The following is a 14,880-nucleotide window of genomic DNA, read 5'->3' as shown; positions in this document are numbered from 1 at the left end:
TACTTTAACTTCAATATCATTACAGGAAAAGTATTTCAGGAAAAATAATTACAAGAATTCCAACAGGAGACAAGCTTAATTGTATTGATTCAAAAGATGCATGTCTATAGGAACCATGTTGAAGGAATAATGTTATCTTAAATCTACAGTTACTATTAAAATGAAATTGTCTGGCATGAAAAAGGCAATTTGAGATTGGTGTCTGGAAAACCAGAGATACAAAACTAACTGAAATAATTATCTTTACCCAGTTATCTTATACTTTAAGCAACAAAATATCAATGTGGAACAACTTCAAGGCATGAATGAAGGTTTGCAGGTTTATTTACTGATTGGTGTATCTATTAGTACCAGGAACAAGTGGAGCTGTCAGGACATAATGAAGGTAAATGATTAGTTAGCACTGAGACTGAGCTCTTCTTCAATGCAATAAGAGTTAATTAAAGTTTACCACTAAACATCAACCAAAGCAGGATGTTGATCAGGTTTCAGCATTAAGTGCAAACAGACAATGGTTGGCAGCAATTAGTGCAGCTATCAAATTACATGCAATGATAATTATACATTTAAAATAGCTAACGGGCTCGTGGGGGGAGGGGAGAACCTAATCAGCCCTCTTTGACTATATATACTTGAAGGGCAGGAAACAGGTATCAGATATTTCACTTTAACACTGTAAATCAATAGAATTAAACAAAAAAAGGTTGTACAAGTACATTATCTGAAAGAGGACAATTCACTGTACATGAAATGGAAGAAATCTGTAGACAACTTCTAACAAAGATAAGTACTAGTTAGATCAAATAAATTACTTTGCTGCTGCCACTCACAGTGACACCCGTAAACAAGCAGAGAAGTGTTTGGGGTTTAAAGGCCAGTGGCTGCAACTTTATTACAAATTTCTACAACAATCTCAAGGTTACCTGGTATCTTTAGTCCCTGGGGCCACGTTCATATCTCTGTGAAGGCCTGAAGCCCGTGACCACAAAGGGGAGTTTCATGTGCTAGCTGCAAACCCACTCCAAAGAAGACTGGGTTAACGCGAGACAATTACCTGGTATCTGAGCCAGAGCCTAAGGCTCTTCTGCACACCCATTTCTCTCCACCCCCTGCAGTCAGCATGTGTTTTAGCCCTGCCTGCTCCTAAACTCATGGATTTGGGGGGGAATTGGATTAAGAATCAGATCACCCACTTTCCCTCCCAGTGGAATATGCTTAACAAATTGTGAAATACATAATTACTAATAACTCCAAATACACTAAATGCCGAAGCCTCTCTCCACCACATCACAGCCCTGCTGCCAAGGCCTCAAACTCAACCATGATACAATGGAGACAAGGTGAGTGTCTCTTATTGGACCAACTTCCGTTGGTGAAAGAGATAAGTTTTCAAGCTTCACAAAGCTCTTCAGGTTTTGGAAAAGGTAAACCAGAGTATCACAGCTAAATACAAGGAGGGATGATTGTTAAGCTTTAACACGTTACAAGAAACCACTTAAAATGAAGTGGGCAATTAACACCTCTGCAGTCATAGGACAAAGGAGGGTTGGTAGGTTACAAATTGTTTATTCCTAGGGGAATTCTGTGTCAAAAAATTAAAAATCCTATGCACAATATTTTAAAATTTTGCTAAATTCTGCATATTTTATTTGTCAAAATAATTCAATATAATCACACCAGTTTCAATTATTTTGGTAATTTATTTCAAAATACCTGTCAGCAATTATGTCTGCAACAATACAGACAACAAAAAAGATTCAAGAAATGCTTCCGACAAATAGATTCCTTACTAGGCATATTAATCCAGAACTTTAAGTAATAATTAATGTAAACTACAATACAGACACGTATTTCCCTCAGAAGCAATGCAAAAGGTTGTGGGAGCTTGGGGTAATGGAGGAGCTGAGGGAGAGGGAAGTAATTGCTGGGAAAGAGCCTGGGTATGAACTTGGAGGGTTGTTGGGTGTGGGTGGGAAAAGTATGGAACAGTTTGTTTCTTTGGGGGAGGAGGTTTGTTAGGGGGTCTCATACAGATCCTGGCTGACCCCTAGCCTCTCTCATTCAGTTGGGCCCATCTGCTCCTGTCCAATGTGTCCCTGTGCCCCCCATACGCCATACCCATGTGTCCCTGCACCCTCTTCCCCATGTCCCTGCACCCCCACTCAGCCCGTCCGTCTTGTCCCCATGTGTCCTTTTACCCCCACTCTCATTCAGCCCTTACCCCAGTCTGTCCCCCCCCACTAGCCCTTCTGAACCCCAGACTGTGACCCTCCCCCAGCAGCCCCATGTTGTCTGTCCCCCACATATCCCATGCCTCCTGACCTGGCCCCATGGGCAGGGTGCTGTGAGGAACCCAGCCTCTTCTCTTCCCTATCTGTAGCTTGCTACTCCCGCCTGGGAGCAGCTGCTCTCTGTTCTGGTGCCACAGTGGCCCCTGCTGGGTGAAAGGTGTAACTGCAGCACTTCTTGGCAGAATGGATTTTCTGCTGAGGAAAAAAAATCTGCGTGGCATATGAATTCTGCAGTGATTCAGAATTCCCCCAGGAGTAAAATTGTTGTAATGAGCCATAAAACCAGTGTCTCTGTTGACACTATGATTTTTTAGCATCTAGCAGAGCTATGAATTTAAGTTCACAAGCTCGTCTTTTGAAGGTGTTGTGCAGGTTTCCTTTGAGGACGAGGAATGATAGGTCAGATATTGACTGAAAAGTTTGACTTTGTGAAAAGTATTCGCCCACCGGTGATAGGGTGATCTGATGGCAACCACGACCAAGTTCAGTAGCAGTATATCACTAACATCTAGCCTTTACTTTTGGCACCAGCTAAATATATGAGAGGAAAATGAAAACCTCCCAGCACCAGCACCACCATGCTATGAGGAAAAAATTTCTCTCAACCCTGTGCAAATCAGCAAGAATCCTGAGTCCCCTGAAGTGAAGACACAACCAATGCCTCACAACTGCTATTCCAAGATTGGTGAAATGCTAGGAGAAGGGGCAAATACTCTCTTCAGGTTAGACACCTCCATGCTTTGCCTGCGGCACCCAGAAACAAGCCAGGAGGACTGGTGTTTGAACACACCTAACACTCAAACAATTCCTGAGCTTACTCTGCCCACTAGCCAATTCAGAGATAAAAGGAAGATGGCTGGCTCCTACCAGCCCAGAAAGATGCAGGGACATGACCATCTGAGCCACCTCCCTATCTTGGCATCAGCTGGATGGGCCTGGCAAGTGAAAGCCTCATTTCTGTTAAGGTGTTCTCAACCTGGGGGTTGTAAACAGGTGACAGAAGGCTTTCCCTTGTCTTTCCCATATGTTAAAAGGGAGGAGGTCCCAGTATGGAAAAAGGGATTGTAGTAATATAAGAACCGGGGGACAGACCATTAAATTAAAAGATGTCAAATTCAAAACTGATAGAAGGAAATTCTTTTTTATACAATGCTGGATATGTGGGACTCATAGCCACAGGACATCACTGAGACCAAGAACTGAACAACAGTCAAAAAGGAATTGGACATTGGATAACAAGAATATCCAGAGTTACCATACTAATGTTAACAAAAATTTTGAAAGGGATATTACATAAGAACGGCCATAGTTGGTCAGACCAAAGGTCCATCTAGCCCAGTATTCTGTCTTCTGACAGTGTCCAATGCCAGGTGCCCCAGAGGGAATGAACAGAACAGGTATTCATCAAGAGGTCCATCCCCTATTGTCCATTCCCAGCCCCAAACCTCATCTCTTCAAGGCTTAAGCCAATCTCTATCTATCAGAGGCCAGGATGAGACCTGGTATGTTCAGCAAATTATCTCACATCCGACTACTGGGGTTTCTTGCACCTTCCTCTGAAGCATCTGGCACTGGCCACTGTCAGAGACAGGATACTAACAGACCTCGGTTCTGATCCAGTATGCCAATTATCTGTGGTGTGAATTAAACTTTCAGAGTGAGGAAATGCTACTGTGAGGAGTTTGAGCATCTTATTTTTTGTCTGAACTAAACAATGCAACAATCCTACATCTTGGCAGGGAGTTAGACTAGGTGATCCTTGTGGTCCCTTCTAACCCTATCTTCTATAAGATTTCATCAGCATTGGCTGGTATTTTAATGAGCTACATTTAGTTCTACTGTATCTTCTTCTATAATTTTTACTGAATGTTAAAAAAAGTCTGATTTCCCTGTCAGTTTTGAAAAACCTTTAGTTCAGATTTTTAAGATCACATTTATTTTAATACTATGATAACTGTATAAAATTAGACACATATACGTATGTAAAATACATTAAAATAGGCTTTGTTGTAACGTTGCCTACCAATTATGGCTTGTGCTGGAATGTGTAAATTCATATCACTAAAATTATTTTAATAAAAAGCCTCACTGTTTTGCATAGTTATTGGGCTGCAGCCTAGAGCAATTCTGTAGATTTTTTTTCCTAACAAACCTCATTTTCCCAACTAATTCTGTTATGCTAGGGATTTGTGCACAGAGTTGGCTAATCCCAGTATTTCCCTAGAGCTGAATCTAAGCTATGGCCCACTCCCAGCACAAAAGTGTCTCCAAAAGCCCTTTCGCCCCCTTCAGCACTCATACACTCATTGGTCCTGACATTTTCACTTCAGCCATGACAAATGAGCTGATGGCTGTGATCAGATTGCACACGAGGACTGCTTTATCTAAAGACATATCATTAGCTCTCATCACTATCTTCCAATATGACTCCTTTTGTTTAATTTGTTATGAAAATGCAAGTAAATTTTAAAAACATCTGAACCCTAAAGTAACAACACATAAACTTCATTAAAAGCAAAAAGCAAACCAGACTCAGACAGGATCAGAAAAAGGCTAGCATTAACTAAATGTTTCTCTGGGGATTTAAGAAACTGTACTCAACCTCTGCCCTAGTGCAAACATGCCAGTTGACCGTCTTCAAAAGGTCCCTTCCCCCATGGTGGACTGCTAGCACTACTTGCCATTTTTAGAGAGACATAAATAAACCAACAGCAATCAAACATGACTAATAAATAAGTAAGCCAATTTATTTGTCTCAAAACTACGTCACATATTTTTCTGTACCATCAACATGCATTTTCAAATGAATCTTTTAAAGAGTATAGTGGTGTACAAATAAGATTTTTCACTTGAATCAGTTTTCTGACTTTCAGTAACAACACTAATACTAAACTCTGTTTGAAGAGGAAATCTTTCAATTCAGTATTAATACTGCAATCTTCCTCTTAAGTTAGAATCTAAGTTCCAGTTACATAGTTCTCGTTACAGCTACAGGGTTTACAAAGTATATATTTGGTCGTAACCTCTTCTAGCAATTCATCTGAGAATACACACACATCTAGACGGAGTCAACTGTAACACAACAGATCTTGGGAATGGAGGTCATGCTTTGAGGTAAAGTGCTATTCACTTTTGGACCATGCAAGAAGCTCTTTATTCCTGTTCTTATTGGCATCAGTTCCCCCTTACCAGCGCAAGAACAAAGCCAAGTGCTCGTGTGAGGTTTATGAATAAATCAGAGGTGAGCCACTTTAAGTGCTGCCCATGATTTCCTTGTTGACAGTGAGCACTTAAACAGGCTTCTATGACCAGCAACTCCTGGCAAATCTTAATGGTTCCTAATCTGCATCCTGCTTCATTTCAGGAAAGAAATGACTCTCCCCATTTTTTCTCAAGTCTTCACCTTTTAGGTAACTGTTGTCCCACCTTCTTAGAAATGCATATTCAGGGACTGTCCCATTTCAATGCCAAGCCTGCATGTTAACACACAACTTTAAAAACACCCTTTTCTCCCTAGAAAACAAATTACAGCTAATAAAAATATTATTACACAGGTCAGTCTAAATAATTCCCAGACAAACCATTAAACAGTTCTGCATTTGTTTAAATTACATATATTTAAACAAACCTAAAAGGTTTCTAATATATTTTTCCAATTGTTAATATCCTGTCAAGTAACTACAATACTGAGAACTAACACACTGTGTTTGTATGGCGAGAAGTAAAATAAGAAATATTTACAAATTCCTGCTATTAAATTTGTTTAGATAAATTCAAACATCCTTAGAAAACTATTTTTAAATAACCCTTAGGTTGTGAAACAAATGGACATAAGACAGTAAATTCAGAGTTTGAGCCCAAAAACTCCACTCTGAACACATTATCATTAACTCATGCCATTTCAGCTAGGACATAGGTATTACAGCACATATAACAATAACGCCCACATATACCAGACCCATGCTGTTATACATAGGAACAACTGTTTGTTTAGGGGACAGGGTTTCAACAAGCAATTAAACCCACAATTTTTAATTTCTTGTCCTTTATTTTGGATGTGTCACCTCCAATGAGATTCAATCTACTCTATAATAGCCAAGCCATTGTTATGCTCTCAGTCACAGCTATTTATAAAATGACATTTAGACTCCTTTTTATCTTGGTGCTCTTCCACCTATTCAAGAGAGGTTGCAACCATACCACCTTGGGCTGTGATCTCATAAGCTAACCCCAGCTGAGCCCAATCGGCATGGAGACTTCCAAAGAAAACATAGTGCTGTTGATGATTCCGTAAATGGCATTTCTCCCTCTCAGGGCCCAATCCAAAAGCCCATAGAAGTCACTGTGAGTCTCTACTCACACTGACTTCACTGGGCTTTGGATCAGGCCCTAATTCCAAACTAGAAGCTACTGTAATGCTGGAGGATCCCTCTTTCAGAAGAGATATAAATCCAAGGCCCTGACCACCTGTGACTATCAAATATCCAGAGACACTTTCCACCAGAGCTGGAATGTTTGCCCTGATGCACTGATTACCAGTTGGAAAATTACATTTTATCTAACTACAATGACCTAGTTGTTTTTGTGGGATAAAGCATTCTTAACTTTCTTTCCCAAGTCATTGTGTGGCATAGTTGTGGGCTGCTGTTTGTGTACTGTGTGACACTTTCCACCCTAGAGACGGCTGCGTCCCAATGATGGAGGAAGTGGTTTCTTGTAAACAGTTTATAATAGTTTCAGGGATTTGGGGGTGACATTTGCTATATAAATGTCAGTCATTAACTTTATTTTATAAATGCTAAAGCATTTTCTTATTTATACCCTCAATCTTACAAATTGAGAACAAAATCTATATTCCACTTCCTATTAAACAAACAAACATTTTCCCATTACTCAGAGGGTGAGGAGAAGGGTGAAGAACATGAGGGTGGTACTCTATAAAGAGCTGCTTTTCATGGGGACCCTTAGCATCTGAAAGCAAGAGTAAGGACCAATGTGCTTGAAATAGGGAGAAACTTCACTTTGTAGTGGTTTGGCTATGGCACCTCACACAGGGAACTTTGCTCTGTGTGGAGACCTTTGTATAAAACTTGGGAAGCTTGAGGAGCCTTCTTGTCTCCTTGGGAAAGTTGCTTTGGGGCCTTTGCTATCTCACACTATGGAAGCTTTTCTCTCCAAGTGGGAGGCAGGAGGAAGTGTGCTCTTGTTTTCTTAAACTGAAGAAGATTCTGATCTGTAAACAAATGTTGTAAATCTAGAGTAACCCCATTTATTTCACCAAAATGTCATATTGTGGGGAGCTGCTAGTGACAGGTGACCTCAGATTAGGGGAGATGCTCTATGAGGAAGCCTCAGTGTCAAATTGGGAGGAGCAGGCCTTCAACAACCTTTGCTTCCAGACTCACAACTCTGCTATTACCTGGTTGCAGAGAAGAATCAGCCACCACCAACCCCTCCATAAAACCTCACCTAGAGCATGTCACCTTATGTTTTGCTTCTTCAGATACAGAAAATGTTCTACTAAAACTTCTTTACAAAAAGACATCTTTTATACAGGATTTAACATGAGTATTTTTGACTGGAGATTATGGGCCTGATTCGCCTCTCGTTTACACCATTTGCACACCAGTGTTTTACACCAATGTAATTCCACTGACTTCAGTTGAATTATTCCTGATTTACATTGGTGTAAGGAAGGAGAATCAGACACTTGATTTTTGTCTATTTAAGATGAGTTAGGCTTCAGTCAATACAGACACTTTGTAAGTCTTTCTTTGTTTTAAAGGCAGAGCATTTGCCTATTTAAATACATCCTTAGATGTGTGTCTTACATAGCATAGTATGTGCATTACTTGCACTGCAGACCCACTACAGTCTATGTGGTAAATGTGTGTTTTCAGAGATCCCATGGTCTACCTTGTATATATAGTCTTTAGTTGGTGAACTATTGACCTAAAAGACTAGAACACCTACTTAGGAGCTGGTACAGCCTATCAGGTCAGTTTGACAGCCACAAACATGCGCTAAATCTGTTTGCAAAATAATCCCGGTTTCTAGGTGGGTTTAAAATTGTTCTCAAAATTACCAAAAGCAAATAAACTATATTATAGACAAATCACTTTCTAAATGTCATTTTTTAAACTCAAAGGTGGCTTTGAGTAATGTGAACATATAAAAGAGTGTCTTAACACGGTCTGCTTTTATTTCACTCATAAAACTTGGTTAAACCATTCCTTAAAAAATATTGTTTAAAAAGAAAAAGTCTGTCATAGACAGGACCTTGCATTTGAAATTCCAGCCTAGTGCAAACTTTTCTAGCCACATTGTGAACCTTGGAAAAACAGGAATTATAAATAAGAGTCCTGGCATAGCCGCATTGAAGTGTAACTATTAAACAAAGAAGGAACTACAGAACACCCATGTTAAACACCAAATCCTGACGACTTTACTCGAGCAAAAGAAGGGAGGAGTTTTGCCTGAATAAGGACTGTAGGATTGATTCTGAATCTTATCAACAAATATGAATACCACAACAAATATTGTTTTACCAATGATGAACCTAGAACAGTTACCAAGAAATAAGTGTCTGTCTTAATTTCTCACACCTATCCATCTGTTCACATAAACATATGCTACTTTGCATCTTACTGAGATTTCTGGATTTTAGAAAGTATCTGAAATACTCTGGGTTTCTACCCATTCAGTAAGAAAGCAGACATCACATAAGTTACCATTAATCCATGTGTTATCCAATTCTACAGTGGCTGGAAAATTGCCAGTTACAACACATGGTGCTTGGTTAACAATATTTTAAAATACAAATGAATTTATTTTTTAAATTAACACATTTTTCTTAAGGAAATACATCAATAAACCCATCTCAATTTGAAAGAACATCCTTTATGTAGATTTCTTCTTCATTTACCAGAGGTTTTAAGGAATTTCATAAAGTTAGCAATAAAAGTTTCCAAAACCATATAGAATTTCTTCAACTTCATCTAAAAAGTAAGGAATCTTTGTGATCTAATTAAGATCAAACGCTTCTGGCTGCAAATAATTCCATACTGAATTGGCAACCTTACTTCATTCATTCACTTTTACTTCTGAATTCTTAAATGTGAATCTAGCTGTTTAAATATTATCCAGTCAAGTACAGCATTGAACTGGCAAGCATGTACAACTGCAAGTTCTGCAAACTAACAAGAGCAAACAAACAAAGATAATATATGGTAGAGTCTACCAACACTTTTCTATAGTGCCACTAAATTAATAATTATTTAAATACATATATATAAATAATCATCTACACTGCAATCGATTTACATATGTACAAAAAGAACCAATTCCCACTTTCAAAAATCTCTCAACCCTTAAGGTATTTTAACTGCACTAATTATTGTTGAGAGAATATAACTATTAGCACCGATCACATTGTCAACAGCTAACCAGTTACAGCCCTAACATAAGGCCTGATTCTACTCTCTTAAAATCCGCATTGACTTTAATCTTGTAACTTTGATGAGAGTAGGGTCAGGCCTTTAGTGATATGGGAACCTACTGTAAGTGTATTAAAAAGTTAAAATATATTGATACAATTGTGCCAAAATACTGTTCATTATGTGCATATACTAATTTCTATTTAAATTAGATGTGTCCATGTTAAGTACTGAATAGGAGAGTATTTTTCCCCATAAAGGCTTATAGACCACTTAACCAAGTCAGAATTCATAACTTTTTCCAAAGATAAATAGTTAATTAATTAAAAGAGGTATTAACTAAATGCTGCTTGCATGAATAACAAACTTGATTAGATTATTATTCTGTACTGATGCATAATTTCCATTGGAAACTTTTAGAATAACTCCCCACCTCCCACCCCCTCCCCCCAGGCAAAGTACTGAGAATCCTTGATACCCAATAGTCAATATTTGGTTAGCCTGTCATGTTCCTGGAACTCTTCTACATACAAACCTGTGTTTATCATCCTCTAGCTGCACTATTATCATACATATTACTTCACATGATGATGGAAACTCAGGGCATCTTATAAAGTTGCTGAAATCTGAGCTTCTGCTTGTTTTCTAAAGTCTTGGACAAACATAACTTTAGGGAGAGCTGAGCATAGGCATAAAGAAAGAGGAGCCTGCATTTTCATCTTCCTTTCATCTTAGTCATTCAGTCAACCATTCAGTGCCCTATTCAACAGAGCTTTTCATTATGCAAAAAAATGCTAATCCTTTTCCGATGCTTTCACACTTGTATAAACCCCCATTCCTTCGACTGAAAAGCAATTATATCAGTTTACCTTTCTGTCAAAAACAGGATTAATATTCCAATACCAGAATCTCCTTTATTTTCCTCTCTTTTGCTTTAGGAAACTAGAGATTATTAGTGGAGGTATTCCTTAGAGCAAGAATACATTATTTTAAATATGATTATGTTAGCTAAAGAAAAAAGGGGGCAGGGGAGGGAGAGAAAAACTTCAGTTGCTGCGGAAACTCTTTTCAGTGACAGAACTGACCTTCCCTTTGCAGAGGCCTGAATAGAATGAGCCTCACTCTGGTCTATTAATCAGAAACAAATTATGAAAGAATGTGGCTGGACTGGTTGACACTATCCTGTCTTGGGAGACTCAGTAACAGCCTAGTAACAATGTCCTCTTCATGGGTAATGAACAGCCATGACAAATGATGCAGAGAAACTATTTATTTGCATATGCAAATTCTCACACAAGGGAAACATGTACAAACAAGTGTCATTGTAAGGTGGATTAGGCAAACAACGCTTTCTTTTTAGGACATTCTGCAGCCCAGAACATTAGTCAGCACAATTAAACCAGTCTCCATGGAGACTAATGAAATTTCACCATGGTATGAGTTAAATTAGATAGCTAGTTATGTGTTTCCACAATCCAACTTGAGATCCATTATTGTTTCAGAACAATACAGCAATTGTGCCTGGCTGATCTTTGCCAGCTCAACAAGCTCCTAAATTGACAATTTGCATATGTTAATATAATTAAGCACTAATTACATGAAACTTGTACATATTCACATGCACTTTCCCTGGGCGCTTTTCAGTTTGAACCCTGGCCAAGTCTTTAACCCTTTGAATGATTTTGGAGCAGGAAAGCTCTGCCTTGTGGGTACAGCCCCAAGGCAGATGCAGAAAGGCTCTTCATTTATAAACACAAAGCTTAACCTGGCTTCTCATATTTCTATCAACAAGGCTAGAAAATATTTTTGTCTGAGCTGGGGTGGGGTGGAGGGAGAGGGGGGGATTGGAGGTACTTTAAAGCCCAGCACTAGTATCTCTTTGCATATGAAAACATTAATATTTACCCAAATAAAATGTTACAAAATCATTTGTCCTCACTGGCATAGTCAGATCCTTAAAGATCAGAATTGTCAAAACCTAGAGAGGGTTTGATGTCAGTGCTCTGACAGCAACAAAAATGGAAGTGAGCAAAGGAAAAAAAGAGCAAGCAGTAACTAATGAGCTTTACATAAATATATGCAGAGGCAATTAAGCAATGTTAATTACTATGACAGCAGTTAATTGAATATAATTAGATATTTTAAGCCACTGACTAAGGCATAGTTAAGATTAATTTTATTGAGATTAATTGTAAATAAGAATAGATTAACTCTCTGTTTTGACAGGCATAAAAAGTAGTTGTGCAAATTAACTAGGAGAACAGAAACTAGCACAAAAATCATATATTATTTTAATGTCACACCTCAGAATCATCTCCTCAATAAACATGACTTTTCAAACTCAAATAGACAGGAATCTGAAGAAAAACAAACAGCTTGCAGAGATTAAAGAGCCTTTTGTCCTTTTTCATGTGCATTTCTTTTAGCAGACTAAATTAAGCGAGTCTGGTGTACGTTTTTAGGAAGGAACATTTCACACTGAATGGAAAAAATGTTCTATCACATATGAAATTCATGCAGCTGTGCGGAACTTGTCCAGATGGTCTAAGACTATAAAACAACACCAAATGATAGACAGTAGGCCTTCCCAAGATTATGTGATAAAGTCACAACCTCATATTTTGACCAAAATTTTCTGTCAAGTATTGTTTCCTTTCAGATCAGATATCTCCATTTTAATTTTTAACTGATCGTGAATATTCAAAAGGACATTCTTAATAAATGTTGCTGATAAACATCTATTTGAGAAATCATAAAATATTTGTAAAAGGCCCCTTTGCTTCATTAAAACAATGCTGAACCCTAAATACAGAAAAAACAGCCCTGGTTCTTTTAACTATACTAGACTGTCCACACACTTAGATTAAAAAGGCAAAAATGTCTGTTTTTAAATATTCTTAAACCAAAACCCCAAACACATTCTCACAGCAGATTAATTCATGCATGATGTTTAAGAAAATTAACAACAAAGCTGAAGAATGCTGAACAAATCACTAATAAGAAAGGAGCTTCAATTGATTTTGAAATAAATCAATAGGTGATTAGCATAATATTTTTAAAGCAATAGACTGTATATATATTATATAAACATATATATTATATTTTCAATACCTTTTTAGCTCTTAATCGAACAAGGGCTTTACAATACTGAGCATGTCCCTACATTGACTATCAACTTCTTTGGAATGCCTTTGGTCTTTTATAACGAAAATCCAAAAACGGTCTGTGAAACAAGGCTACGACAAGTCATTCTGCAGTGAAAGATTTTAAATCATCCAGCCTCTTCTAATAGACTTGAGACTTATTGAGGTAGAAACCATAAAAAATGAAGAAGGGAAATTTAATCCCTGAAATATTGATTTGCACATTAATATCATATAGGCAGAGGGCAATTTGGCTTCATGGAAATGACACATTGTCGACCCTTGTGAAGTCAGAGCCAATCTAACTGCTGAACATGTCTGAATCTCAAGAGTTATTAAGGGCTTCCCTTCTTGCCTTTATGACTTTTCTTCAGCCTACCAATGCAATCTTAAATGTATTATCTTTAAGAAATAATTGTAAAACCTCAGGGGTTTTCCAGTTAATGGAAGGGAGGCTAAACCACATCAGATTCTGAAATGCAACATTAAACCCTTGCAATCAACAAAACCACCTCAATTCTCATCCATCCAGTGCAGGATCTAATATTGTTATTAGAGATAATCAAATTTCATTGTGTAAATTTAGGCTCATGGTCAGAATGGAAGCAGTAAATTCTGCAATATTAAACAGTGATTTTCTCATCCCCCTTTATATGTTCTTTGCTGGTACAGCATCTTTTAAAAATAAACCCAAACTAATAAAAAAATCAAAGAACAAAAATCTGCCCTTATTCTGAAAGATGCACGTCATGCCATATGTTATCTGCAAAGGTTTCCTTTAGTTTTAACTTGGTCTAACTGATAAGTTTCATTTTAGAGAATAATAAGCCAGTATCCCTGCATAAACCAATAGCAGGTACTACTACTGTGACTTACACAGATGGTTTACCTGACCTTTCTTTGTTCCTTGGGTAGGTTTCACTTTTGCAGATTTACGACTTTCCCCCTATATTTCATTGACCCTATATGTTCATTATAATAAAAATGAAAACTATTGAATACATGTTTATGTTGAAGAAGTCCAAAAGCCAATGACCAGAGGATAAATAGATGCTACAGTGCAGTGTGTGGATCTCTAGATCGTATACTATAAATATTCAAGCACAGATAGCACGAATAACTGAATAATCCTGATGAGCCCAGCACTGAAGCCAGGTGCAAAAGGTTAAAACAGCTGGCTAGCCATCTTTTATTTTTGTATGCCTTCCTGCCGATTGAAACCGCAAACCTTGAAAACTATCAGATATTCCCTCAAGGCTGATTGTTTGGGGGTGTTTTTTCATTATTAATTATTATTATTATTATTTCATTCCGCTTAGTAGGATCCCCCAGACCAGAAGAGAAAGAAACTCCTTAAATACAGTTAGTTGAACAGAAAGTGGAATAATAATGATTTAGGCTTCCCCCCCTGCAGTTTATTTTAACAATCTTCTTTGAGCACCTTCCCATCCAATTGTTTGTATTCCTTCTTTAAAAGAAAAGCACTCGGCTTGTTCTGTCAGTTTTGCCAGTAAATATAAAGTAAAACAAGTGTTGATGGCACTGAGAGTGTTACATACCCAGGCTGTGTTTTTGCATTGCTCTCAATGGAAGCGATCGATGCCCATGTCACAGTCGTGTCCCAATCGCAGCCAAGTCTCTGCCTCAATCTAACCAACAACAGGCAGGGCTGCAAAGGCTGCTCACTATCTCTTCCATCCATCCACCACCAAACTAAAAATATAATACTACATATGATCCTTAACCACTCCACCACCGCTCCTAGGGATCAAGCCACTGAAAATCCAGGGGAACACAATTAAAAAACAAACAAAACAACAACAGCCCTCTCTCTTTCTTCCTGTTTCTCTCCCTCTCTCCTTTTGCCAACTACATGATCCTTGATTAAAAATGGAACAGGGTTTAAAAAAAAAAAACAGGGAGAGCGAAATGGAGAAGAGGAAATGCAACTGTCAGAAAACGGGATGGTCAGACTTCCTGGGTGAACCTGCTTGTGTCTGACAGTGTAGA

At 38.1% G+C, this 14,880-nt stretch overlaps 1 protein-coding gene across 5 annotated transcripts in view; it reads right to left on the bottom strand.

Annotated features, from left to right (window-relative positions):
* ZFHX4 (zinc finger homeobox 4) overlaps window positions 1-14,880 on the bottom strand; it is a 181,630-nt gene that overhangs the window by 159,511 nt on the left and 7,239 nt on the right. The window contains exon 1 of one of the 5 annotated variants that reach the window (XM_065585783.1): window positions 14,430-14,567. The exons of the other annotated variants lie outside the window; for them this stretch is intronic. The gene's annotated coding sequence lies outside the window, so the exon portion shown is untranslated. Of the gene's footprint in view, window positions 1-14,429; window positions 14,568-14,880 lie in introns of those variants that run through there. 5 annotated transcript variants of the gene reach the window in all.

Source organism: Chrysemys picta, chromosome 2 (assembly GCF_011386835.1).
Source record: "Chrysemys picta bellii isolate R12L10 chromosome 2, ASM1138683v2, whole genome shotgun sequence".
NCBI lineage: Eukaryota > Metazoa > Chordata > Testudines > Emydidae > Chrysemys > Chrysemys picta.
The sequence above is the reverse complement of the archived record's forward strand: the minus strand, read 5'-3'. Positions and strand labels throughout refer to the sequence as shown.